Here is a 27,833-nt window from a genome sequence, read left to right on the forward strand (position 1 = left end):
TCGAGTCAGTGGAGAGAGGGAGAGGGGATACACCACTCTGCAGTCATTTGAAAGTGATTGCAGTCCCAGTTTTGGCCACAATCTCCCTTTAAAGTGCAAATATGCACTTCTTACTACAATAAGGTTCTATAAATATCCATTGATTATTTGGCACATGTTGTCCATATTAGAACCTTTGTCGTGCAAGGGTTCAAAAACCTAGCTTGTTGTCAAGGTTGCTTGCTTTATTAGATACACTGTAAAGATTGAAATATTTCACTTTGCTTTTAGCCCCTGAACATACTGAACATGCACAATAATGGAACGTTTTAATTGTTACGGATTTAAACAAAAGAGAGCAACGTTATATTTTCTTCAGTTGTCATATTGACCTGATAACATACAACTCTTTAATTGAGCAATATATAATTATCTCAAAGCTTTAATAGTTTCTGATACTGTCCTTGGTTTATAATTCAAGCAGGGCCATATAACGATATTCAACATACACCGCAAACCATGATTTTGTTACGCCTGTTTGACTATTAAAATGCCTACTCTGTTAAATAAATCTTTACCATGTTATATGGTTATTTCAATATCTTGTGACAAAAAAAAAAAAAAAAAAAAAAACACTTTTCAGGACCTATAAGCATATTTACCCAGGAACATGTCCTATTGGAAAAAAACTCACTTGGTTGACCACATGGGATATTTCCCAAAATATGCCCAGAGGGTTAGAAAACACACTATCACTTTATTTAGGAAAAAATAAATAAAAATAAAGTTATCAAGCATTTGACAGCACTACATCACTAAAGATGTTTAACATTACTCTTAAAAATGGTAAGTGTCGATTGGGCCAATGTCTTCCTCTTGCACGCCAAACCAATGTCTCCACTTGCTCGGGCCAGAAACTGATTTTCGAAGTCTCTAGTTGCGCAGAGTGCAGGTCTGTGCCGCACGGAGGCGCTGCTTTCCCGCTGCAAAAGTGACTCGATGAAAGCGGGCTTGTGAACTCAGGTAGCCCTGTTTTCCGTCGCATTCTTTACAGAGGGAATTTCCATGTTTCCATAAAGGTCAAGGAAAACTTCACGCTGGATCCGCACGCACGGAGGTGTCGTCGCCACCAAAGTAGCTTGCTGCAGTTTTACCGAAGGTGTAGGCCTACGTGCAACGTTAACTTTTTAAAACAGCACCACTTTCAATATGATATCACAATCATAATTTAACAACGGAACAGACTAGAGCGCGTCACATATAAGCCTATAAGCGCTAGATCTTTAATAGGCACATGTGGCCTTCGGCCTAGGCTACAACTCTGTAAGTTTGAAGTTGAACATTGGGAATGAATGCAAAAATTCCCAAATATAGGCTAGGCCTAGGCTACCAATAACATCCAAATAAACATTTGATTAAATAATTAGGTTGTTTCAACCGGCATAGGCTATTTAAAATAATATCGGCTATAACATTTATCTGTATTAATCTGAGCAAATAAATAAATAAGAGGTCCATATTGGTAAAAACACAATAAAAGGTTGGACAACGAGGACACATTTTGTAGCATAAACCGAGCAACATGCCTACAGTTTTTTTCTCTGGCTAACTAAGCAGACCATTGATTCAATCTGGATTAACACTCCGAATTCCCAACATTCCAATGGTTTTAGTCTTGAGAAATGAATTCAAAACAGTAGCCTAGCCTATGGCTATGGCTAGCCTACTTAAATCAACGCTGCATGTATCCTCAATTAAGTTGACTTTAAATATTCACTAACGGGTTTTTATGTTTGTAGGATACTTGTTGAAGTAATATTGTCTTGTTTCTTCCTGACATTTCAACGTTTTGAGAAGTCTATTCTTTTAGAATAGCTACAACATCTTCTAAAATAATTTACAGTCAATTACGGTGTATTTAATCACGCATATTTCAAAATGCCAAACAAACATGAACTCATGTGACAAAGATTTGAAATCCCGCTTTAGATTTAACCTGGCCCTGTTCGGCGCTGTCGTCATGTGGCGGGTCATGACGCAGAATGAGAGTGTGGGAGGACCAAATAATCGAGAACGTGCTAGGTAGTTCAAATCATTTTACCGAATCGATTCCTCTGAACACATTTTAATAATTAATTCACAACAACCGAGTCAATATTCACAGAGAACATGCTGATGCATATAGGGAAAGGGATTCCAAAAAGTTATATATTTAATGTTTTAGGCTATTAAAATAGGCCATGGAAGGCTATTCTTTATCATATTGTTGATTTGCCTATATGATATAATTTAAGCCAACAGTGGCTAGGCTATATTGTGCTAAAACTAGGCTAATTGTGCAACATTCAGTTTTAATTTGAAATAATTTTTATTAGCCAATTATATGAAGCAAATAAATGTATTCCCAAATAATTATTATTATTATATATAAACATATTTTTTATTTATTTACACTAGCTATTTAAAATATAGCCACACACACTATTTTTTATATTCAAAAAATTGTGTGTGGCTATATTCCAAATATTGCAAAATAAATATGATAAATAAATATAACAATACTTATTGGGATTAAGTTTATTTGATTTATACAATTACACATGACAGCCAAATTCCTTAATTATTTTTTGTCTTAAATAAAATACATTTAAATAATAAAACATGCAAGCTGATTATTTTACACCAGAGATTTTTTTACAAACTTTTAACAGAGACAACTGGGATTCACGGATAATCCTCTGTTAGGCCTACATTTGAGAGAAACTGCATCTTTCCCATGTGTCTAGACATGTCTGGATATTTGTCCAAGCTAAAGCATAAAACTCCACAAATAAAGTAACCTAGGCTATGCTGTTCAGTGTTCATCTATTATTAACAGTAGCCTAGCCTTGCTTTAACAATCTTTTTTTTTTTTTTAAGTATCAGGTTTTAGTGACACTGTTTTGTTATTCATTTCATAAAGTAAACATTATCAAGGCTTGTTAAAAAAGTATTTTGAACTCAAATTGATCAACTTGAAATTGATCTAGTTGAACCATTTAGTTTTGCGAATCGGTTCGTCTGATTCACGAGAAAGAACATGTCGAACAGAACGATTGACTCGCGAATCGGACAGCGCTACGATCGCATGGCGAGGCTTGAATCACTGCGATATTGTAGATTATTTGCTGGAACCTTTCGGTAAGTAGAATTATGGCACACTCTTTCGCAATCTGTTTTAATGAACGCGTATTAGATGTTAAAAACAGATGAAAATAGACTTGATGGGCGACCGGAGCGCCATGTATGATGAGCATTTAAGCGGATTGTGTGGCTGAGGGTGTTGCCCAAACCGGCTTTCTGTTGGAAATCATGGTTGGCAGAGTTATCAGTGTAGTTCTCGATTGTCTTTCTTGAATTAGAGTAGCTGTAAAGAAAATTTTGCATAAAAAGCGGTTTGTGTGGTGTTGATGTGTTTAACGTGATGTTTGTAGGATATGTCGAGACAAATGTCCGGGGGACCAGCATAAACTAAATGTTACAGGGTTTTAATAAAAATAACAAAGCCTATACACGATTTTCGTTTTAAAATGATGTTTTATAATTTTGTATGGTAAGCTGCAGGCCATTTCCCACGTTTTAGGACGACATCTTGTCATTTTTCTGTCTACATCTCTGAGTCGTTAAAGCTCCAGATTGAAAGCAAGTACTTCTGAGGAAAAAATATGCAAGACAAAAATAACTGGTCGTGTAACTTTTTCCAACAATGATAAGAGCCCTTAGGTATTTTAGCTTTATTGTCAATAGAAGACGAGTAATCAGTAATGTCTTTCTACCCGTTCCATATGTAGGCTATAGCAGCATCTGATTAGAAACATGAGTAACGTTAATTCAGCCAGGTCATCCACATCACATATTCATATTTTCGTCAGGATTGGTGCCAGTTACATAAGTCTTTTTGATTTTTAATTATGTGTTGTATGCATTTACATTGGGTTTGTGTTCGGTGGACCTGCAATGATAAATTGTAAAACGTAAGACACACATCCTATAGGTCACTCATGATTCAGACTGAAATCACATTGGGGCTTTTGTTATTTCTTTAGGTTTTAGTTATCTCGCACATTTGACTGCTATGGTTGCACTTTGGTGATATTTTCATTTCAGATATTTGTTGTCAACTTTGTTTGCTATAGTGTTGCATTTAAAAATGACTTTTGTAGAGTTATGTTTAATTCACACTGCCCTCTCATATGTTTTACCTAATAAGACTGGAGCTGTTTTCTACAGAAGAAAATGTTTTTGCTGAAAAAAATCAGCTGTTTTGATCAGAAATGCATCACATTTATGCTCCAAGCCCATAGTATTTTAATTTTTTTGCTTTGCACATTGTTTTTCATCTTCTACATTGGATTTATTTTGTGGTAAGAGAAAGACCAGCAAATTCTCAGGACCAAAAATTCTGCAGAGCTTTCCCCAAGAGGGTCCCGAGCCTCAAATAAATACTTCCACATGACCTTCAGTCCGTGTGCCAGAAAGAGCTGTTTCTGCACTCTCAGTGACGTGCAGGATTCCTTGAGATGTCAGCCGACTGCTCTTTTTTGCATTGCGGTTTGTAGCTATATGGGGCTCCTCTTGTGTTCAATTCCTTGGGAATTTTACTTGCCCTGGGCTGTGGTCTATAAAACTTGATCGTGAGGTTGTAGGGTGCCAGTGAAATTTAGATCACATCTGCCAAGCTGGATGACTATGACCAAGCATTAACACCTTATGTGAAATAAAAATCACATGGAGCTCCTTCCTAAAGCGTCAGGGGTGGTGTTTGTCGATGGTAGGGGTCACAGAGCTCTTTAAGCCTAATCGTATCCGAAAAATCTTTGTGTATTCTCTCTAGGTTTGGGACTTTGATAGTTACCAGCCCCTGCAGAATGAAAATGAATAAACATGCTCCTATCTCAGGCTTTGAAGTGTGTGCCAAAGTTGATGAGCATCAGCCAGCACTTGACCTAAACCGGATATGGGTCATGCAATTATCTGTTTGATAAACATTTGTTAGCCCCACACAGTGTGCCAGGGTGTATGCCAACGTGAACTTAGCCGCGGGTGATTTAGACTCGTTTATGTTCCAGATGTTCCTCTTTTATGTGCTGATTAGATGCAACCTGTGGATCTTTGTGGTGCAAATTTTAGTGCAGAACATTAAACGTCCATAATAATTCAAATAATCTTAAAAAATTCCATGCTTTTATTAGCTTAAATTGGACCGACTAGAACTATTGGTAATACTTTACAATAAGGTTCATTAGTAGGGCTCGGTATCGATTCAGATGTTCCGATTCGATTTCAATTCACAAGCTCTCAAAGCGATTGGATTTCGATTCTCGGATTTGATTTTCGATTTAGATTCGATTTTTGATTCTTGAACTCAAATGAATATAGATTTAATACAAATACTATAGGTATTAATGAAAAAGAACAGTAAACATAAGTTTACAAGTGGGTATTTAAAAAGAAATGAAGAGCAACAATTCACAAACCTGTATATTAAACTCTTTTTTTATTTTAGGTACAGCTGGGTACAACATGTCAGGCAGGACAAACCAAGTTACTTTTGATATATAAAACAAAGTCTAAACTTTAAAATGTTGTCTTTTTGTGTCATGATCACTAGTGCCTTAGTTAAAGCTGCTCATGAACCGTTCATCTCTTCCTTCTAGTTCATTGATAAGCATAAAATAAACATGAATGAACACTAAAAGAAATGTTGTTTCAAGCGCGGAAAGACGTCAGTACACACCATTTTCAAGTTCAAGTCCACCAATGCTAATCTCTCCTGAAGGCTTTGTCGGACAAACCGAGATATTCAGCGATGTGATTGGTCAGATCACCTGTCAATCAAACACGCGGTGAAGGGTGAATTTGAAGATAAAATGGACAAACTACGACCTGTTTACCTGGTGTAACTCTGTTGTTTTTAAATGTGCTATATAAATAAAATTTGACTTGACTTGAAAGGAAACTTTTTTTGGTTTAAAGACTTTTTGTTAAAATGTTCTGAAAAATAGTCACACTTAATTGTAAATTGAGAACTGTTTATTCTTAACGATTGTTCTTTGCAATTGTATGGATTACCATGTTTCATTCAGACCTAGGGGTGGGCGATATCTCGATATTTAAAATATATTGAGATATTTTTTTTATTCGATATAGATTTGGACATATCGTATATATCGATATATTGTTTATATTTGATTCTGATTCCGCCACTTTGCTTGTTTGCCTTCTCTGTGCTGTGCTCGCGCGCCTCCCGCCTCATTGCTTTTGTTCCCCCTCCCCTCGCGTGTTGTCTCACGGCGGCGTCCACAACCAGGTTAGGATTAGTTGTCATGTTGACAAGCGTGTGCGTTGTTTTAAATCTTAGTTTAGAGACCACGAATTTCCTTCTAACACAACTGCTTGCTAAAATTCATAAAGAAATATTAATGTTCATCATAGTTCAAATCGCAAGTTTCACCCACAGCCAGGTGAATGACTAGCCTAGAAATCTAGACGCACCCTAGCGGCAGCAAATTTAATCTGCCCGCAAGTGTCATCTAGGAACTCTCAATACCCTTCTGAGCTGTATTCCTCACAATCTGGACGGCCCAATCACATCGTGTATAGAGTCGGCGGGCGGGGCCATAATGACGACGGCCGAGTTGTGTTTGCGTGCTTCTAGTAAACACAGAAACTAGCGAATGGCGGCGGTCTTTCGAATCAGCTTTGACCGCAACTCTGGAAGACTTGGAGTTAAGCTTTTCTCTGAGAAAAGAACAAAGAACGGCACTGAAGTCATTCTTAAAAAGGGAAGATGTGTTTGGAGTTTAGCCGACCGGATACGGTGAATGTTTAATCTATCAACAAGCTCTGCTTCACCTTCGTTGCTCTGGTTGGTGTAGCGCTATCCTATCGCGTGCAGAGGGAGTTTGAAAGACAACCGTTTATCCCGCCCCTCAGATTGAGCTCTGTCAATGGTGAGTTTCTAGACCAAACATCTTGATGTGGGTCTGGCTTGTCAGGCTAGTGATTGACACTATTGATGCGAGACGCACTCACAGTCGCAATCATGTCAGTTTATGATTTGTGTCTAACTGATCGCATGGTTTTCGGTTTAAATGTCAAAATGATCGCATATCATTTGAAAACATTAAACAAATTATTGCAATATCATTATTATTATATTGTCAGCTTTATCACGGGATTATGATGAAAAGGTCTATTCATGTTTTAACCAAGAGGGAAATACGCGACATCCTGGGTGTCCTGAGACGCAGTGCTCTTCTGTAAGTTGTACTGTATGATATAGCCTACCATCTGACGTTCATATTTCGTTCTGTAACTGAAAAAGAAGGGAAGCTCACCTCATGTGTACATGATCCGCATGATGAGGCGCTCAGTCTCGCTTTAGTAAAGAGCATGACATCTAGCCTACTGTTTGAATTTTGATACAAATTTAACAGGAACTGGTGTTATGAAAAAATCTGTTTATTTATAACTCAGTCATGCCCCCATCTTTCTGCAAAATGCTTACTGTTTACTTTAACTGTAAAAAGGGGAGTCTTGATTCGTCTTTTGAAAGCATGAAATGAATTAAAAGAAGGCTATATGTATTATTTCTTTTATTTTACAGTTAAATTATTATTATTTATGTAATCAGGGAGTTTTTTTTTTTAAATGTCAAAAGCACTTTTTTCCTACATGAACTGACTACCTCTTTGCACTTCAATAAAAAAAAGACTTTATGATATTTGGCATATTTGTTTTTGCGGTAGTTTTTAGGGGGTTATTTTTCCTGTAAAGATATCGAGATATATATCGTATATCGAGATATATTTTTTGCTCCATATCGCCCAGCCCTATTCAGACCTTGTTAATCCTGAATATAACTTTGTCAATAAAATCAAAATTTTGTAAAAATATAATCATAAAAAAATATGTTATCATTTTTAATATGGCAGTAATGTCAAACAGATATTCTAACTATAAATAAAAAGCATAGTAACTCCAATTTTGGTTAAAATGTAAAGTTAATGTATTTGCACAGCAGGATAATTAGTTACCAAAAAAGCATGTTAAGAATCGTTTTGGGAATCGGATCATTACTCCCAGAATCGGAATCGAATCGGATCGTTAAGTGCCTTTAGATTCCCACCCCTAATGTACATATCGCAATATGCATATCGCAACGACACACAATATCTAAATGATTTTAATAGGCCTCTTCAACATTTGTGAAAAGTGTACGTTGTAGGTTGATGCATAGAGCAGAGAAGAGACTGGGAACAAGACTGTTACAAATGGGACTTGCTTGACGTTAAAAATAGTTATTAAATGCAATAATTCGCGAAAAACACAGTCTTGTGCTTTCTGACACACATACACATACACACACACACACCGAAACGTGAACGATTTGTGAGATGTTTGCTAAAAAAAGTGTTTGCTGGTCACTTTCAGAAGTTGTAGCAATGCTTTCTTTTCCCAGAAAGAATGTGAAACAAATGGTTTCATTCTCAGTTAAATAGTTGTTTAAATATAATTTAAATAGATTGTACACACTAATAGCAATATCGTATTGCATATCGAATATTGCGTTATCAAACAAGATATTGCATATCACATTTTTTTTCAATATTGCACAGCCCTAGTGCTTACCTGTCTCGACAAGTATCCTTGAAAACATAGACGGTTTTGTGTTGTAAATGATTGATGAAGGAAACGGATGCGTGTCATTTAGGTCCGTGGCTATGTGCATTCATCTTAAAGGGACAGTAGCCTCAACATACTATTATATATGGACATTGGGTGACTGTTCCTATTGCTGCTGGAGCAATGACTCTTTTATTTCGATGGTGGGACTAATGTTCCGAAGAATATTCAGCCATATTGCACGTTGCACTTTTTACCATTTGCCCTTGTATATCTAAAGTCTTTGGTTTATCTCAAACCCTGATCAAACTCACTAAGCTGAAATTATCTAGTGACTCTGAAGACCCTGATTAGCTTATTCCGGAGTGTTTAACTAAACTCTGTAAGTCAGTGGCCCTCCAGGACAGGATTTGAGGAAATCCTATTAGGGCATCAGTGTTGCTGCAGCAAAACCTAAAGAAAAGCAGAAATATGAGTCATACAAATATTTTAAAAAATCATATTTTAGTTCAAACCTCAATATCATTTTTTTGACCATGATGCAGCCATTTAATATTGTCATCCTACAACATTTTCTGTGTGAAGATATCAAGTTTCTGCACGCACTGATGTGAAACTAAAAAAATGTGTGTAAACCTAATTCAGGTTCTTCTAAGATAACTGTATGAACCTCCCACGTCCCTTATGTAACAAACATTAAACTGTAAACTCTCAAACATGCAGCTGTCAACAACATTTCAGCTGTTGCCAAGTAAACATAACTTTGGTTTCGTTTTTCACAGCAGGGGAGTTATTAAGCCGTGCGCTCCAGAGCTCTTACTTGTGTTTAAAGTGTTTAGTGTTGCTCTGACAACTCCTTGCCTACCTTAGTTGTGTTCTGTCTGCACAGAGATCTAGAATACTTTGTGACTTGTAGCACTTGTCAGTGTTGCCCACATGATCCTTCTCCCCAGGAAATTCAGGGGGGAGGGGGGAGGGGGGGGGGCTTAAACAGTCATAGTTGCACTATCCATACGTAATTTTAATTTGTCAAATAAAAGCTGTTTTCATATAGCATAGAAATCTAGACGCACCCTAGCGGCAGCAAATCTAATCTGCCCGCGAGTGTCGTCTAGTTCTCAATACCCTTTTGAGCTGTAATCGCCAAACTCTTGTCGGGCCAATCACATCGTGTATAGAGTCAGTGGGCGGGGCCATAATGACGACGGCCGAGTTGCATTTGCGTGCTTCTAGTAAACACAGAAACTGGCGAACGGCGGTCTTTCAAATCAGCTTTGACCGCGACTCTGGAAGACTTGGAGTTAAGCTTTTCTCTGAGAAAAGAACAAAGAACGGCACTGAAGTCATTCTTAAAAATGTGAAGAATTGTGTTCGAAAACACAAAATCTTGTGACTTAAGCCCGTATTTTGCAGTTCTGCAGAAACACTTGAAAATATTAGTGTTTTTATCCCTGAAAACAATGAATATGTTTAATTAATAATTATTTAATATTAAGACAAAATATATTTTGACAAATGCAATAAAAGCTTTAATGATAAAATGTGAAAGACATGAACAGATTCAATACCACATCATGACAGAAATATCACACAACTCAACATATTCTTCATGCCGTTCACATCTCATTTGTTTCTTTTGTTCAAGGATAAGAACAGAAAAGTAACTTTATATAAACGTATTGTTGCTAAATATTGTAGACATCGGTTCGATTAAAATCCATATGAAAACAACGTGAATGGGTAGCGCCGCACACTTCCGTTTCTGTGAATGGGGTTCTGAAACTGTTGTTCTGAAACCAGTTCTTGAAGTGTGCTGTGGGGCTGAAGCTGGATATGTCTCAGAAAATTGGCAAAAACGTTTTGCCATTTTAATAAGTACTACAATTTGGTTTTCTTGTTGTTACCAGCCAGTAATTTGAATATTTTAATTGGGCATTTAGAGTTTTTTAATTTACTTAATTTAGTATGTTTGTAAATCGTCCTTCGGATGAGACTTTAAACCGAGGTCCTGACTCTCTGTGGTCGTTAAAAATCCCAGGATGTTCTTTGATAAAGAGTAGGGGTGTAACCCCGGCATCCTGGCCAAATTTGCCCACTGGCCCCTGTCCATCATGGCCTCCTAATCTTCCCCCTATCCTGATTGGCTTAATCACTCGGTCTCCTCTCCACCAATCAGCTGGTGTGTGGTGAGCGTTCTGGCACAATATGGCTGCCGTCGCTTCATCCAGGTGGATGCTGCACATTGGTGGTGGTTGAGGAGATTCCCCCTTCTATGTAAAGCGCTTTGAGTGCCTAGAAAAAGCGCTATATAAATGTAATGAATTATTATTATTATTATTATTATTATTATTATTTTTATTATTATTAAATCCATTTAAATTGTGGACACACAAACACACATAATGGTTTGTTTCGGCGTAGCTCAGAATGCGTTCAGATAACATGCCACTTGGTGTTAGAAAGTGCCATGCATGTTTACACAAAGTCATGCTGTCCTGTTGCTTTGCAGGTTCCCTATTAGCATTGAGATTTAATCCAACATATTGCCATTTTGGATATGCACTTTTACATTTTGCTTTAAAACCAAATTTTCCACCATCAACTTTTCAGCTTGACTCGCCTCACTCTCATCACATGATAAATGAAATCTCTGCTCTGGTCTATGTGCTGCAACTCTCATTCGGCTCAATTGAGCATACACACTCAGTTTTAACTAAATTATTTGTATTACTATGAAACAACAAAACAACAATGTAACTGGTGTTGCGGCTGAACACAACCTGAACAAGCCTGAAAGGACTGATAAAGGTAAATGGTCACATTCATTTCCACACTTAAATCTACAACGTGTAAATGTTGGAGGACAACAATCAATATAAATAATTTAAAACCAAAGAGTAGGAAATTAAGCAGCTATCAAGTTCAACATCCAGAATGTAAACTGCAGCAACAGGCTGGGCAAGACAAAAAGACAGCACTCTGAAGAAAGCTCTTGAGGGAAAGCTTCTCAAGCTCTGGCAGTTTTCTTTGCTTTTATGCTGCCTCACTCTTGACTTGTAAGCAGGTGCCTCTGGGGGCAATCTGCTACCTGTCGGATGGATTGAGTAGGAGGGAAAAGACAGAAAAAGCGCTCAAAAGCACAAATGCAAGAAAAGACAGCTCTTCTGACAGCCCATAATAATAAAGAATATGTATCTGGACGCAGGGCTGGACTGGAGCTAAAATTCGGCCCTGGCAAACTTTAAAAAAAAAAAAAAAAATTTAAATTAATAAAATGTTGGAAGAGCAAAAAAATATATGTTGAACTAATTTTCTTACTTGTGCTTAGTTAAGAAGACATATTATATTAAGTCTGCAGAAATATATTTGAAAAACATTAAGTTAATTGATATTTTCAAATCCAGTTAACATTTAGAATTGCAAATGTTGACTGGACTAAAAAACGTGAATCCAGTCAACATTTTATAAAAGTAGGCTATGGCCAACACAGTATTTTACACACAATATTTTAGATTATTTAGATGTATTGTCATTTTATGTATTTTCCAAATGAAAATTTTCATTTACCCTCATGTTGTTCCAAATCCTGTATGCGTTTATTTTTTCTGCTAAACATAAAATAAGATATTTGTAAGAATGTTTGTAACCAAGCAGATAGACCAACCATTCACTACCACAGTGGGGTGGGGGGGGGGGATAATATGGTAGTAAATAGTTGCTCTATCTGCTTCGTTACAAACGTTCTTCAAAATATCTTATATTTTGTTCAGCAGAAAATTATTAATTCAATTAACTTTAAAAAATAATTGAGCAAACGTACATTTTAATGTTGAAGTCAAGTTTGAGCCAATTAAAAAATATGAATTCAGGTAACAATTTCTAGAATGAAAAATCTGTGGAACTAGTTATAGTAAGTTGAAAGCACTAGAATTTTTTTACAGTGCAGCCCATCCGGCCCATGAGTTCCCGTGAATGTTTTTGCTGGGCTTAGGGCAATTTGAGTAAATAAATAAAACTAGGACAAGGACAAATAATGATAGATATTATCGAAATATTACTTTTTTGTCACACAGAAATGCATATGACAGTAAAGCACTGAGCTAGGATGCAGTAAAGTAAATTTACTGCTTTTAAATGCTGTCATCATTTACTCACTCTCGTGTCCTTCCAATTCTGCATGACTTCGGTGAAACACAAAAGAAGATATATTGAAGAATGTTGGCAACCAAGCCATTTTGGTTAGGCTACCATTTGAATATTGTATGAACAAAAAAACAGACTCAAATAATTTTATTTGATGCTACACAGAAATAAATTCATTTAGGTTTGGAATAGGGGTGTCCCCGACTAAGGATTTACACATTCGAATCAGAATTTTCTAATCTCTTTATGGTCGACCAAAAGTCGAATCATCTCTGTGTGTGTAAACCTAAAGACTGGGGGGAAAAAACGGCATAGACGGGTTGGGAAAGGCAGGACACTAGTCAGTAGGAGGCTAAGACTATTTTTATTTTACTTTACACACGGCACACAGCCACTTTTAATAAAGTGATCAAAATTAGGCTACACTACACATTCATAAATTAACCGTTCTCTCATAACATTTAAAAGCCGCGATCGAAACACAGAACATCACACAAATATATAAAAGAACATTTTGATAAATAAACCTAAAAAAATACCTGCCTAGAGAGGAAAAGAACACTTTGAGTGCGTTTATATGCACGTTCTTAAGCCGATTGTGCCTAAAGAGGGTCCTACACCAGACTGAAGCTCAGGTAACAGTTAACGTTATCTCACTTCAGGCAGACGTGGACATTATATACGCGCAAGCTCAATTTTGAATCGACTTCTGACAGAAGAGCTGCACGATGAGTGTATCTTGTAGTACAGGGTGAAATCAGCACGTACATTCACGATTTGAGGGAAATATACGCCACGGAGAGGCGTCGAATGCCGCCGTCGGTGTATGTGGTCGAATTTTAAAGCCGCGGCGCGTCCGGTGTGCGAAGCTCAGTGCCCTTAAAGGGGCGATCACTCAGCGCCGCGACACGTCTTTATAACACTAATAGTGAGCACCCCCATATTGCCAAAATGGTATAATCCTCGTTTCATAACACCCGCGAAGATTCGACCATGAGATCAGTGGTCGAATCCGGTCCTGCACATCAATGCATCGAATCTTCGACTATTAGGGGTCACCCCTAGTTTGGAATGACATATAGGGTGAGTAAATGATCACATTTTTGGGTTGAACAATAATATTTTTCAAGAGTTAACACACAATTTAAGTAAGACACTGATATCTATCTTTCATGAGGCTATCATTGAAATATAACTTAATTAAATTTCATGAGATCTATTAAAAATGTTAATAAAACTTTTAAAGAGGAAAAAAAATATTTGTCCTTAATTCATGGGATCCAGACTTTAAAGCTGTTTAATAGACTGTAGTTTAACTGTAGGCAAGTTTCATTTAAATGTAAGATCATGGTAGTCACAGGGTAAAAACATAGACTGTTAAAACCTTGCTCCTCATTAGATGGCTATATGGTTTCTAAAATATATAAAACATATATAATAAACTATTATATTTGTAATTTAAAAAAATGTAAACGCCTGTAGAAAATATGAAAACAGCCTCTATAAAAGTGATTTATATTCTGCAGTATTAATTTAAGTAATAATAGCAACATTTTTAATAAATGTTTCTTCCAAAACAGCATATTTATTTGCTGTTAGTAGCTGCAAGATAAGTTGTGGTTGTGCTAAAGTGAAACGTTTGTGTGTATTGCTGTTTACCTCGTCATGATTTACCTTTAGTACTTGTTCTTGATGCTAAGTTCTCAGGTTAATATTACCAGTTTAGGCAAAGAGTTAGTGAAATTTGAAGGATTTTGTTTGCTTACGTTGATGTTAAAATTACATCAGATTTGTAACATTACTGTTAAGCCCCTTTCACACTGCACTTCCGGCAAATACACGGATAATGCGACCGTCGCTAGATTTGGTCCATTCACACTGCCTGCGAAATACCGTAATATGTGCGCTTTCACACACAACGCTTAACGGTCCCGGGTCGAGTTGACACGTGACATCCTGATGTGACGTATAATGGCGAGCGATCTCAGCTTCAGCGCGGATAGTAAGGAGCTCCGTGGTCTCGACTTGTGTCCAGTTTGCACACATTTCTGCTTGTTTAATTTTAGTTTCTTTTGTAGACGAACACTCTCTGCGCTTAAAACACCGACTAGCTCTTCTGGCACTGCAGGGTTGTATTATTGAAAAAACAAGCTCTAGGAGTCGCACGATAACTACGTACACGTTGCGGCATTAGTTTCGGCTTTTGTTCACACAGCGCTCGTCCCGGGTCGAATACCGCAATATTACTAGGTCCCCGACCCGGGTCGAATTCGGTAATCAATGCCGGGACGTGGTTGCTTTCACACAGAAGGCGACCCGGCAAAGTTCCGGGAATATTGCGGGTCCGACGTGCAGTGTGAAAGGGGCTTTACACACAAAAACATTACTATTTTTATGTAATGTTACAGTAAAACACTGCTGTTCACTTTGAGGTTGCACTGATGCTTTCTTTTCCAAAAAGAATGTGAAAATTTTTGTTGATCATATTATTTTTATTTTTTAAATGCCATTTAAATAATTTTATTCACATTATCATATCACATTAATAAACAATATACATTTTTTTCTTGTGGAACTCTGTTTCTAACTCATTGGCTGTATTTTGAGTCCGTTCTACTAACCTGCGGGCGCCTAATCTGAGATGATTCAGTCAGGAAGTGAATTTGTGATTTTTTTTTAATTTTTAAATTTTTGTCGATGATATAGGCTAATTTATCTCCATGGAGCTGCGGATTGAAGCACAGTGGCTTTCCTTAACAGCGACTCTTTCGCATCTGCTTTTAATTAAGCTCAGTGCATTGGTTGTGGACTGAAGGGTACTTAGTGTAATATATCCCCAACATACTCAACATCACATATCAAACCATAATCTTCTTGAAGGCATTGTTCCATACATTTGATTCAGTAACCAAGATGACAGTTCTCATGACAGCCTCTGACTCGCACATCAAACGTATCACTGTACAGATGTCTCGAGAGGCTCCTCTGCTTCAGGCTTGTTAGGGTGATGAGATAAAGAGTTAGGCTAATGAATAGTTTATCATGCAAAGATGAATGGTGTTTTTTACCATTAGTTGTCAAAGTAGCCAGAAAAGCAATGCATTGGCACTCTCTTGTGTACAATAATAATAATTCATATTTGATTATTAGTGTTAATGGAAGAAAGTAATATGCCCAGGAAATAGTCAATCAAAACAGTGAATCAAAAATACAGTAAATCAAAGGCAGATGTGAAAAGGGATGTAGAGAAGTTTTTAGACATCAGCCAGTTTAGTGCTAGGATCACAACAAATCAAAAGCAAAAATGAAACATGATGTTCTAGTTTCTAGGTCACATTTTGTGTTCATGAATTGTCCACCCCAGACTTTTTCATAGACATTGCGCATAAAAATAAGTGTCCTGAAATGGCAAGGTGTACAGTTTTTGTCAGTTTGCTAGGAATAAGTAGTTTTTTGATCATAATTGTCTAAAGCGGTTAATTTCACTTCCACATAGAAACAACGCCTGGTTGTTGTTTTTTGCAAGTGGGTAAGGGGTACTAGGGATGCACCGATACCATTTTTCCAGAACCGATCCGATCCGATATTAAAAATGTTGAATATCAGTCGATACCGATAAACCGATCCGATACCAATGCAGTTTTGTCTATGTAGAATTTCTAAGCCTTAGTGTGTAGAATTGAATAAATTAGATTAGTGAATAATACAGCAGCAAAAGTTATAAAATCACGAGTGCACAATAATTGTATAAAATCTAAACATTTAGTTGGGAAAAAAATAAAGGAAACCACAAAAGAGGATAAATCTGGTAAAATATGTTACACAAAATATATTCATGAAAAACAAGTAAATGTATTTATATAAATAGGGCCTATATACTAAGAAATTGCATTTATTTTAAATGTATAATGCATATTTTTAATGAGGCAGCAACATATAGATAGAGCAGAACAAGAAAGGCTATTAATAAGATCTTTCATAGCGCAACAGTAGCATAATACAGAGCGGCACAAAGCGCTTATGCGCATCCCGTGCGCAGGATGATGCGCTTGAAGCAACACGGAGTCACATGCTCACAGTCATAGACGCTCACAGCGCGCCGCGCTCAGTCCACATCGAGAAGTTTAAAACAAGATATAGACGCGTAGTATATCTATGCAGTATTCTTATAAGCGGTTTATTTTAACAGTTTAACATTTCAGTTACTGTGTGTGAAAAACAATATAATAACTAGTCCAGTGTTGTGATCTAACTGACACCCGGTAGAAAGTAACACGGTTTACAGCAATAAACGCCAGCAGATAGCCACTTTTTTGAGAAACCATAACGTTAGAGCGTTATCTACAGATCAAGCATAATAACAGAAACAATAAATAATCTTGGAAAGTTTCATCGTGTTGAGTGTCGTAACCGAACGCGACAGTTTAAAACTGAATGGAGACTGACAGCCGCAGTGGAGGGAAGCATTGACGACGTGAACTATAATCTGTACTCGCATTAAACGATGGAATGGCTTCAGAACACTTATAATATAGTGCACGAATCGTTGATGCTTTATAAGGTTTTTGTGCCTTTTGTGGGGCGCTGGGGCTTAACAATGACAGAATATTATGCGCACAGTATCGAATTTGGATCGGTCCTGTCTGTCCGATACCCGATCCGGCAAAAAATGGCAGATCGGAGCCCATACCGATCCCGAGTATCGGATCGGTGCATCCCTAGGTATAACGATACATCATTATATTGAGATATTATGATATAATCGGTGATGTAAACAGAATGATACGTATAGGGTTAGTTTTATCCAATACTATGCTTACTGTATTTATAAGTATTTATAATTCATCCAAAAATCTAAATTGTCATCATGACAACAAATTTTTATAAAGCCTAAGAGATTTCTGTCCCTCCATTTAAAGTCCATACCTCTAAAACTTTAAAGATCCCAAAAATGTCATAATGTCATAAAGGCGTCGTACAAATAATCAATCGAGTTGTCTTCTGAAGAGACACGAAGGCTTAATATGATGAACAGAAATTGACGCACATACTGTAGTAAACATGGATATTCAACAACTTGTGAGTGAGTAAATGCAGAATTAAAACTTGTGGTTGAACTAGCCATTTATATTTTGGGATAGTCATTTTGACATGCTTTCTTATGGTTAGAACTAGGGATGTCACAAGTACTGTTACTTAGGTACCAAATCGTTACTGAAATTTAAAAAATGCGACGATACCATTATTTTTTTTGTAGTATATTTTTAGCGAGTATATTCGGTACTCGCAGCTGCGTTCAGTCGCTTCCGTGTTTAAGCGCAGGCTATCTGGCTACGTAAGACACATTAAAACTATTAACCAACAATGTAACACGCAATTAGTATTGAATGGAATATACCAACCTTTAATTGGTGATATATATTCGCACATTATTTAAAAAGCTTGTGATCTCAACAGGAAGTTGTGCAACAGTGGACGTAAAATCCATTAACTTAAAACACTGGTGAAAGTAATCACTCTGCACAGATCTACCTCCCAATGTCGTATTGCTCTTTTACAGTGGCTTATTGTTCTCATCTCGTGAAGTGGTTATAATAGAAATGCTTTTAATTAATCCAGTGGAGGGCCATGGGTGGCTGCCCGAGCCTGCTGTGACGCAAACCTGGGATTTAATCACGAGGAGATGGGAAAACTCTCCCCCCCCTCCCCACGTCAGGCTGTTAAAAGTGGCAAAACTTGTGGTGAAACAATTCACATCATACTACGAGATTAAAGCTTTAAAATAGGTGCTGGTGGGCGGCTTTTAATCCCATACAATAATGTAAAAAGTGAGGCCTATGTTTAAAGGTAAAGTGTGTAACATTTTGAATGCCAAATATATTATCCCAGTTTTATGGGCCGTGTTTTTGGGAATCATTTTTGGACCTAAGTTGTGTTTGATACCACACCATTTGTTATAGAAATTGAGACTTCAATTCTTCTGTCTTGTCTTGTAGTTTTGAATGGTAGTCTTTGTCAACTTTTCTAAGTGATCAAACTTACAATTTTCCCCTGACTGATGATGAAATATTCCACAATCAGTTTATTCTGTTTTGTGATTAAACATTTCTATCTACTGAAATTAATTTGGGGTGAAAAACACAATTGAATGTTAATGTTTAGAGTCGGGTACTAAATTGTAAGGCCTATACCATATGATTTGTGTGATGCGGTACAGCAGTCTCCTTCAAGGAGATTTAGGATTTGTAGTTTGGCCAACCGAACAGACTTCCCAGACTCTCTTCCCCTCTACTTCATAGAGGATTCTGGGTCACTAACTGAACACAGGCATTATCATGATGACGCCGCGTTGCATTTAAAGGTGCAGAAAGTGTGGATTAGTAAAAAATATTTTTTTATATGAAATGATTATTGTTCCGCTGTCTTTCAGTCCAGCACACCTTCCTTTTTTTTTGAACAGTGGTGCGCTTTTGTATGCTCCCTAAAGCCCGGGATTCACCAAATTATGTTTTTATTAAACAAGGTTCAGGAGGAGCATGATCAAATAATTTACACAGGTGCAGAGGTCTCAGCTAATCAACAAAAGTGGTGTATATATACGCAGCCGTCTTACCTCCATTTTGTTGACAATTTATCAGCATCTGTCCACCACCCCTTCTCCACATTTTGCTCTTTTTAGTTCTAAACTACTTACATACTCTGGGTTCGGGCCGAAGTCTGAGCTCGAAGCCCTCCCCCGGACAGCACGCCAAATACGCATTTAAATTTACTGTATAAATTGTAGGGTTGTGCATTGGCACTGCCTTCACGATTCGATTGGATTATGATTCACCAGGTAACGATTCGATTCAATTCGATTCTACGATGCATTGTGATGCATCAAAATTCTACTGCACACAAAGCGAATTTTTCATCAGTCATGAGGCAATACAAGCAGATATTAAACAACAGATTGTATTGGCTGCTATGTGTCTCCTGTATCTTTGACATAAAAGTTATTAAATAAAATAAAATGTAATTAAATAAAATTAAATAAAATGCAATTAACCCTTAAATGCATGACTGTTTCACCAAACATTCTTACATATTCAGGTCGTTATGACCCAGATCTATATTTAACATGGATAGAGCTCTACCTGTCGTGATAATATATAAAACTCCTGATTTTAGAGTAGCAGCTACAGAAGAATAAAATAAAACCTATTTCATTACCTTTTGGAGCTTGGAAGGATTCAGTTTGAGCAGATGTTTAATCCCATCATCATATGACCTCGTCAGAGCTCGTTTACCAGTATATTCAGCATCTGCCTCATATTCGCGATCTCCAGCATATTCTCCAAACTCATTTTCAATGTCTTCAAAATCAATATTTTGATCACTGACAGCTTCTTGACCACATCCATCATCAAGAGACAGTGACACTAACATATGATTGAGTTTAGTACTTGCTCTCTGAAGTAAATCACTGAGCCATTTCAAGTTTTGCAGATTATAATTATTGTTTCGTTTTCTGTCAGAGGTAACTATGAGTGAAATGTCACTTCATCATTGGGTATCAGACATTGCCACCTTGTGGAATAAAGGTGAATTGCGCCGTATTTCGTCATTATAGATTAATTTATTATTGTGCAAAAAATATATACGTACAATCCTACACACCTCGGGTCGTTAGCGCGTTAGTGCGTTTCAGTGTGTTCCGCACCGTTGTCTCTAGTCGGACCACGTCAGGGTTTTTTGAACCAATTTAACATGTACAGGTCCTTTAAAAAAAATTAGCATATTGTGATAAAGTTCATTATTTTCCATGATGTAATGATAAAAATTAAACTTTCATATATTTTAGATTAATTGCAGACCAACTGAAATATTTCAGGTCTTTTATTGTTTTAATACTGATGATTTTGGCATACAGCTCATGAAAACCCAAAATTCCTATCTCAAAAAATTAGCATATCACGAAAAGGTTCTCTAAACGAGCTATTAACCTAATCATCTGAATCAACTAATTAACTCTAAACACCTGCAAAAGATTCCTGAGGCTTTTAAAAACTCCCAGCCTGGTTCATTACTCAAAACCGCAATCATGGGTAAGACTGCCGACCCGACCCTGTCCAGAAGGCCATCATTGACACCCTCAAGCGAGAGGGTAAGACACAGAAAGACATTTCTAAACGAATCGGCTGTTCCCAGAGTGCTGTATCAAGGCACCTCAGTGGGAAGTCTGTGGGAAGGAAAAAGTGTGGCAAAAAACGCTGCACAACGAGAAGAGGTGACCGGTCCCTGAGGAAGATTGTGGAGAAGGACCGATTCCAGACCTTGGGGGACCTGCGGAAGCAGTGGACTGAGTCTGGAGTAGAAACATCCAGAGCCACCGTGCATAGGCATGAAATGGGCTACAGGTGCCGCATTCCCCAGGTCAAGCCACTTTTGGGCTATAGAGAAGCAGCACAGGACTGTTGCTCAGTGGTCCAAGGTACTTTTTTCGGATGAAAGCAAATTTTGCATGTCATTCGGAAATCAAGGTGCCAGAGTCTGGAGGAAGACTGGAGAGAAGGAAATGCCAAAATGCCTGAAGTCCAGTGTCAAGTACCCACAGTCAGTGATGGTCTGGGGTGCCATGTCAGCTGCTGGTGTTGGTCCACTGTGTTTTATCAAGGGCAGGGTCAATGCAGCTAGCTATCTGGAGATTTTGGAGCACTTCATGCTTCCTTCTGCTGAAAAGCTTTATGGAGATGAAGATTTGGTTTTTCAGCACGACCTGGCACCTGTTCACAGTGCCAAAACCACTGGTAAATGGTTTACTGACCATGGTATTACTGTGCTCAATTGGCCTGCCAACTCTCCTGACCTGAACCTCATAGAGAATCTGTGGGATATTGTGAAGAGAAAGTTGAGAGACGCAAGACCCAACACTCTGGATGAGCTTAAGGCCGCCATCGAAGCAACCTGGGCCTCCATAACACCTCAGCAGTGCCAAACGCTGATTGCATATGGCACTGACATCTTGCACTGGAAGTAGAGCTGCAATATTAAAACCCCGCCCACACTCCAGCAGTTTCTGTTTATACAGTTTACTGCAGAACAACTTATGGTGGTGTGAAATAAACAGTAATGGAATTTTGAAATGGAAGTTAAAGCTCAAATCTTCTCCTTAAAGTAGTCTATTAGTGCCTTGGTGACTACTTCACTCCGAGAAGCTGTCAATCTCAATCATGTTGTCACACATCAAACATATTTGCGATCGAGCTTTGGCTTCACATTTTAGGACTTGTGCGGCACGCTTGGTGCATATAAGCCAGGGATGTGCGCTACGACTAATGTAATTTTCAATTTTGCAACTGACTAGTCGACTTATCTTGACTACTAGACTAGCTAGTCTATGAACATTCAAATCCCAAACTGAATGCCGCTAAAAATAGGTCAGATACATGTGACGTGCTTGCCTTGCATTATGATCATTGTATATTAAACTTAAGTGTTTATTACACAAAAATGAAAATTCTGTCATTAATTACTCACCCTCCTGTGGTAAAAACAGCCCATGTGACTACAGGGGTTGAACCTTAATTATGAAGTGATGATAATAATATTTGTGTATTCACTTTCACACAATTTCATCGTAGCCTGTGTCCATATCCAACGCAGTTTCCATTGTAAGTACAGCACAAGCATTTGCCATGGTGCTCACGTGAAACCGCATCGGCTGCCGTAACTCGAAAGCACTGCTCGGAAACAGCGCAGGAGTCTGACACAGACTTGGACGAAATTGTGAAATAAAGTTTTGTTTGTTTTTGCGCCCAAAAAATATTCTCGTCACTTCAAATTAATGTTGAGCCACTGTAGTCACATGGACTATTTGAACTCTTTTTACCACATTTCTGGGCCTTGAAAGTTATAATTACATTATTATATTATTTTTGAACGCATGTCTGATATAAAATGTATCTATACACATGACGGGCACAATCGCAAGAAAAGCCTGATGTATACAACTTTACATTAAGCATATTCTCTTCATTAGTATGTTTATACGGAAATTGATCAAGTGTCAAGTAAGTTTAATTATTTTCCTTTAATCCTATAAAAAATGTCATACCGCATTGTCCCTCATAACCGGTAGTATAACAAGCCTATAAGCAAGTTTAATTGTACACTAGTTTGACGTGACAGAAGAAAAATAAAAAAATTAAATGTTTAGTGCTAAAATTTCATTTTGAGTTTAAAGTCATCATGAAATGTCATTCACAGCCCATTTTACATATGCAATGTGATATATTTCCAAGTCAATCAGGATATGCACACAGTGTGGAAATGTGTAGGGCAGTTTAATTTAGCGTTTTTGAGTATATGTTGGTAAAGGTTTTTTCCTCCTGTCTTTCTTTCTTTTTTTATGATACTGACGGTCCAGCTGCAGTTCTCAGACAGGAAACCCTCTGACATCAGCATAAGGTTTGCGTGTTGTTTGAAACCTCACAGCTGAAGACACAGGGTATGTCCCATGAAAAAAAACAGCATCCAAAATATTCACTTTGACTAGATAATGTAATAAAATAATCTCTTTTAAACTGGTAGACAACTTAAAGACTATGATAATGCTGGTGTATGAATGTTAATGTACTGACACAGGGTCATGCTGTCCTCCTGCTGACCAGTGTTTATTGCACACTGAAGTGTGTTTGTGTGTTTCATTGATATTTGCGAGACAGGATGAGGGATTTCCTGTGTTGTGATCCCCTTCCCTGCTCTGCCAAATTTTGGCAGTCCTGACCTTTCAGAGTTCTGTGAGAATTTAGATTCCGGCATTCAGACAGACCTCTAGACCAGACCGCTGGTGGTCTCCTAGGGGTTTAGAGGAAGGCCAAATTGTCCAGCTTCTTGTGACAGCTCTCAAAGGATTGTGATGTTTTTAATGTGAAATTATACTAATTCAAAGCACTGAGAAATGTTAGAGTCCCTGTTATTTTGTTTTTTTGTTTTGTTTACACAAATTCTGTTTTATTTTATTTTTACCTAATTCTACTTCAAGGGGTACTTCAGTGCTGGAAAGATGAATTCAACTGGGTCATTAATGTAGTCGAAATGTGAAATTATGTTTAAATTTGGTGCTTTCTAGACTGAGAAAAGACAGAAAATGTATTTTTGTCTCATGGGGATGAAAGACAACAATTCCCAGAATGCTTCGCTGCCCTATAAGGCCACTCCCAAAGGCACCGCTACAGGATTACTGAATCACTTTTATTTTCCCACCACCACGTTCATCTTAATAAAATCAGTAGAGTTAGAGAACAGACACTACAATTAAATCTGAAGTGTTATTATTTCAATCTAAATCATTGAAGTGATTTAGCCGCTGAGGGAGTGTCACAGCCCAAAACGCTACAGGTGTCAGATTACACAGTCGTGAATGAGCTCGTGATGAGAGCTGAGGTAAACGCAACCACGTTCGCGGCAAAGATTCACAGCGCATGTTCAGTCTGGTGCGTTTTCACTTCATGCCTTTGGAAGCTTGACTTTCATAGGAATTAATTTGAGAAGTTGAAACACTCACTTTGTTCCGCACCAGATCCGTTTACTTGAATGCCTGCAGCTGCGAGCTGCGCTGTGAGTGCGATCTCCCATCCTCCATGTGTGGGTTGAAAACATGCGGAAATGGCTCCCTCTGCTGGCTGTAGTCTTTAGCCTCTGGCCAAAAATTTCTCAGAAGACACAAACATCATCAAATTGCATAAAAGGAGGAATCTTTACAGAAATAAAATGCATACATTTCTTGTCTCAGGAGGATATGAGGAGGGGGAGCACGATCATTCTAATATACTGCAGGGTTTCTAATGATACAAAGCCATATGCTAATCACTGAAGTAACCCTTTAATTTTCATTTTAATGGTTTAATTATATTTTAATAATCAAGTTGAAATTATTAAATCAATTTCATAATTTATTCAAATGTGAACAGTTTCAAGGCCCATATGATATATTTTTTAACTCATAATTTTATTAGCATGCATATTACTAGGATATTAGCATTTATAGTTATTAAATTAGAGTTTATTAGCACATATTAATGCCTTATTCTGTATGGCCATATTTTACATCCCTTACCCAAATACTAAACTTAACAACCACCTTACTAACTGTTAATAGGTTTAAGTTTTAAGATTTGACACTTCTGTTTTTATTCTATCTATGTTTTCTAAAACAAAAACTTAACCTTGCTACATGTACTGTGCTAGACTAACTAGAATAGCACAGCCACAGTAAACATTTTCACTCTTGTTGGTTCAACTGCTTCTATTGTTCTCCATAATTTGTAAGACACTTTGGATCAACGCGTCTGCTAAATTATTAAATATTAATTTATACAATTTAAATGTATATCATTTATACATTTTATTTTTATAATAAAAAAAAAAATAAAAAAAAATCTGATATGATAAACAGAGCTGCGTGTTCCTGATAACCATGACCGGAAAAGCGGAAATGGCGCAGACTAACGTGGCATAATAAAAGTCCCGCTGCTTGCGAGGCATACTACAATAACCTTAAAAAACGCATCAATGAACATGATTTCTGCTCGAGTCCTATCCTGATTCCTTTCCACTGGCTGTGAGGTGAAGATCACATGTCCCAAGATTCTGAGCTCAAACTACGCCTTTATTTAAATAGACACCCTCTAGTGGACGGAAAAGTTACAGTGCACCTTTAAGCTCAGTTCAGTACTTTATAGGCTTATGTATGAGATTCATTGACTTTATTCTTTATTGATTTACTAATGTTGTTTTTATTAAGTAATACAATAACAATTATATGACATTCAAACAGAATAATGAAATGAAAAAAATTATTTTATGATTGTGATGTTATGGAATATTGAAATGTAAACAACATTTTCAACAAAACTATTTCTAAAATATCAAAATGCTGTACAAATTAACATTTATTCATTCAAAGGAGATGAGTGGTGTCAAATATTAAGTTTATTTATATATATATATATATATATATATATATATATATATATATATATATATATATATATATACATATATATATATATATATATATATATATATAATTTGTGTGTTTTCTTAACACAGCCCAGCTTGCTTACAGCTGGTGTTTGCAAGATGTTACCTGCTGTTCTTAACTTGTTGATTGCTGAAATAACGTATCTTTTCATAAGGAAACCACTCACCCATTTCATACACATGCGGTTCTGCTCAAAGGCACCTGGAGGTTGTTGGCCTCTTCCTGATTTCCTGTAAGTGGGCCTGCTCGACAACTTCAGCTGCATTTTAAAGACTGTTTGCTGCGAGACCCAGTAGGTACGTCTGAATGAGTCAATTTCCTTGTAGCAGGAAAATGCCAGAAGTGTCGATTCTGTCCCCCAGTTAAAATATTAAAAACACACACGAAAATTATAATAAAACAATAAAGTTAAAATTCAAAATATGTGTCTGAATATGCCTTCCTCTCAACTATATAGTAGCCGTATCTGAACAGTACTATGTGAAGCAACTTGTTAGTCACAATGGTAATGACAGGATGATGAATGTAGTCTGCATGAATTTAATTCACATTCATAATAGAACATATATAGTACTATATAGAATGCTTATTTAAGTATTTTTTCATTCCTCCGTATCTAAGCAGGCAGTATGCAATTTTGAACACACCTACTGTGTCAGTATAGCCACAAAACATAAATGTTGTCACTTACCAACCTTGACTGTAAAAAGTCAATATATTTTAAGCTCATGTAAAGCCCTTTAAAGGGGACTTATCATGTCCCTTTTTACAAAATGTAAGCGTATTTCCCACAGGACTTTGTGAAACTGTTGTGGGTGAACCTCGGTCCCTCAGTTTGTACATTTTAAAGTGTAAAATCTATCAATCTAGACACTTTGAGAGTTAATATTTTTTGTTCCAACACATAAAATTGAAAAAAAAAAAAGAATAAATCTGTGTATTGACTGGTACAGTGTTATTAAATGTACACAGTTGAGACAGAAAACACGTGTGCAACAGTATATTGGATCCATTCATTTAAGATCACTCATGAGGATGAATAACTTGGCTTTAATAAGGATTGATCTATATTTAATGTATACCGTAAGGAGTGTTATTTTACATTTGATTATTACATTTTCTGTAGTAGTCTATTACTTCTGAATACCACTATTAGAGCATCTTCCTAAAAACTTAAAACAGTTTATTTAATTAGAAAAATATATTTTTTACTTGTATCGAGCGTGAAAGGAGTCTCTTATTTTATCGCCCACCAATAATCGTGTTAAATCATTGCAATTTGAATATTGGCCAAACACAACCGTGATTATAATTGTTGCCATAATCGTGCATCCCTATGCTCATGTGACACTGCATTTCTTTGCCATCATGAAAGTGTATTATTTGCATGCATTTTAAAGCCATGTCAGTTTAAACTTTTGATATATGGTTTTCTGAGTGCACGCACACAGCAAACTGGTTGTCAGACCCTTGAGTATTAAACTAATTTCTCTTTTACGTCTTATTGTGCTTAAACTGTCGAATACACACACAGTTCACATAAACAGTCGGTTATGTCTGTGAACGTAAACAGAAGGGAAAGGAATCTTGTGATCTAATGTGAATATTAGATCTGTGTAATTAAGTGACAACAGCTTTTATGCAAAATGGAATTACTTGTGTGAATTAGTATTATTTACAGATAAAGATATAACCTGTAAAATTTACATTTTGCGCAGAGGAGACACGCACATCTGTCAAAGTGCATGACTATGTTAAACATTAATGTGTTAACTTGAAGCTTAAAAATAAAGAATTCTCATGGTTTGGGAGCTTGGATCACATACCTTTCCTGCAACAGTTCACTCTGTTTCCTCCACTATTTTTAGATGCATTTTGTCCATAAAAATGCATTATTGAGTGCTGTAATATGGTGCGACTGGTGGAAGCTTATGCTCAGAGGGCAGACCCAACTAATCGATAATGAGAATCGTTGTCGATAATTTTCATAATTGATTTTATTGACTAGTTGTTGTAG

The 27,833-nt window shown here is 37.0% G+C and overlaps 1 protein-coding gene across 2 annotated transcripts in view; it reads left to right on the forward strand.

Annotated features, from left to right (window-relative positions):
- The first annotated feature begins 3,051 nt into the window (after window positions 1-3,051).
- The window catches only part of ptp4a3a (protein tyrosine phosphatase 4A3a), a 49,920-nt gene continuing 25,138 nt past the window's right edge, over window positions 3,052-27,833 (forward strand). Inside the window, exon 1 of one of the 2 annotated variants that reach the window (XM_067426005.1) lies at window positions 3,052-3,159. The gene's annotated coding sequence lies outside the window, so the exon portion shown is untranslated. Of the gene's footprint in view, window positions 3,160-23,217; window positions 23,279-27,833 lie in introns of those variants that run through there. The other variant, XM_067426008.1, reaches the window with a different exon arrangement.

The sequence above is a fragment of the Pseudorasbora parva genome, chromosome 19, assembly GCF_024679245.1.
Source record: "Pseudorasbora parva isolate DD20220531a chromosome 19, ASM2467924v1, whole genome shotgun sequence".
In the NCBI taxonomy this organism is placed as follows: domain Eukaryota; kingdom Metazoa; phylum Chordata; class Actinopteri; order Cypriniformes; family Gobionidae; genus Pseudorasbora; species Pseudorasbora parva.